This window comes from Pseudomyrmex gracilis, unplaced genomic scaffold (assembly GCF_002006095.1).
Source record: "Pseudomyrmex gracilis isolate BER0280 unplaced genomic scaffold, ASM200609v1 scaffold_633, whole genome shotgun sequence".
Lineage (NCBI taxonomy): Eukaryota > Metazoa > Arthropoda > Insecta > Hymenoptera > Formicidae > Pseudomyrmex > Pseudomyrmex gracilis.
The window spans coordinates 37,620-40,057 of record NW_018021217.1 but is presented as its reverse complement, the minus strand read 5'-3'; positions in this window follow the sequence as shown (position 1 = coordinate 40,057).

Genomic DNA, 2,438 nt, shown 5'->3' with positions numbered 1-2,438 from the left:
TGACGAAACAGAGTGGGGGCTCTGGCTCGTCCTGCACGCGGTCCGAGCAGGGGTGACGCTGCAGAGTGTGTCCTGCAGCGTCACCGACTCAAATGATGTAAACACTTTATAGGTGAGGGGGAAAGAAGGGGACATTTTGTCCCCCCCCCCACCTCCCTCAGAATGACAAGCCCCAGGGGGGAATCCGCGGGCATACCGCAAGGTGATCCCGGATTCCTCCCTATCATGGGCAGAGAGGACACACCGCTGGGGTTTTAGTGGGTACACCTCTCCCCGCCTGTGGACGGGGAGAGGGATTCCCACATAACCCTTACCCTTCCCCCGGGGTAAGGGTATCCATAAAGGATTTCCCCAGCGTAACAAAAAAAAAAAAAAAAAAAAGGTTAGGTTAGCATTTCAACATAAATATTATTAAATTATCAAGTTGTCATACACTTACCTGCAAACAAATGGGCCACCTAACTGTAGCACAACTTTTTAACAGGTTTTAATAGCAAATAACTACGCAAAAAATTAACGTATCAAGATAAATAGAAGCTTAATTTCAAGCTTAAACATTTCTCTTAACAAAAACTTAACCTTGAGTTACAAACAATATTTTACAAAATGGCGGCTATTGAAAATAGACTGTAAAAAACGGGAAAAAAACTTTTGTCTTTAAACTGTTGCATTAGTCAGAGGAATTGATTGCCTAGTTTTTTTTTAAACGATATAACTTTGTTAAAAAAAATCGTAGAAAAATGTTTCAAATACAGATTTATTTGGAAAGAAATGAGTTTTACAACTCATATAATTTTGTACCAGGCAATCAATTCCTTTGACCAATGCAACAGTTTAAAGGCAAAAGTTTTCTTTTCGTTTTTCACAGTCTATCTTTAATAGCCGCCATTTTGTAAAATATTGTTTGTAAATTTAATTTTTTAGTTGTTAAAAAGAATGGTTAAGCTTGAATTTGAGCTTTTGTTTATCTCGATGAGAGATAACAAAGTTTTGTTGCAGAGTTATTTGCTATTGAAAAATGTTAAAAAGTGCTAAAGTTAGGTGGCTCATTTTTTTGCAGGTGAGTGTATTTTCTATCTGATTTTGCCACATTTATTTCACTTATAATCTTGGCATATTCTTAAAATTTATTTTACTTTTAATCTTGTAGGATGACAAGTAGTTCATTCGGCAATTTTGTATAAACAGAAGCATTGAAATTTTATAGTTAAACTTCTCCGGTTCCGGCATAAGTTGAAGATTAGTGCTCTCAAACACGGTTTTTGTTCTGATTTAATTAATGCGCGCATAGACTGCATAAACGCCTCAAACGCATCAACTGCCTCAAGTCAGAGTAGAAGCAGTCAATGCGCTGGGAGGAGTGCTAAGAATTTAGTACGGTTTATACAATCTAGGGAATTCTCAGCTCTATTAAAGCGCTTTCAATGCTTGCATTGTTTAAATCGGAACGACATTCTATGCAGTCTATGCCATGGACGTAAGAATACATGAACAGAACCTTTTACTGCGGAGTGATAATAGCGGTAGGACCTATTGACTCCGGCTATTTCCGTGAACGCTCGGAAATTTTCGGCATTGCGTGAGTTATATATACCACCTATATATATATATATATATCACTTAGCGATTCTGAAACCGAATTTTACAAGCTTTGAGTCACAAAAAAATCAAACATTTAATTAGTTTATTATACTGTAAAATAAAGAATAAAAATGTACAAGATATATAAATTGTATATAATAATAAATATACAGAATAGGGGAGCCTCTTCTAATCGGCTTCTAGTTCACATATATTATTAAGATTATCTTCCTGAGTAAAAATATGAAGTCGTTTCAATTTTAGTCGTTGCTCATTGTTTATAAAAAAGTTATGATCAAAAAAAGTTTCATAAATAAATCTTTTTTCCCGACAACCCGAGTAGAAAATGATTAAGGTTTGCCTGCATTTTGCTCCGGGCGCAATCAGGTAATGTCATGGCTTGCCTTATTTTGAAAAACCTGATCCGGTGCTGATAGTGTCTACATCAGGGTTACCGTATTATTTGATACGTGTGGCCCTTCTGTCAGCGCCGCAATGAGGGCTGCTCTATTAACGCTTCATTGAGGAAATCCTTATGCGGTCCTGATTGGGTTTTTTCTAAAATTCTCTATTGAATGTGCGCATGTGCACATTTTATTAAAATAAGAATCATCGAGAGTTAGAAAACTTCATTGTGAAATTGCAATTTTCATACTGTTGTGTGAAGTGAAATAAAAAATAATGGATCGTGCGGAGAAAATTAGAAAATTAACATGAATACGTGTTCAAAGATTTTGTGCGATTCGGAAAAAAGGTACGTACACTACATTATTTGTAGTTTAAATAATGTAGGTAATTATTTGTAGGTTAAATTACTATTATATAGAAATGTATATATGTGTATATATATATATCCG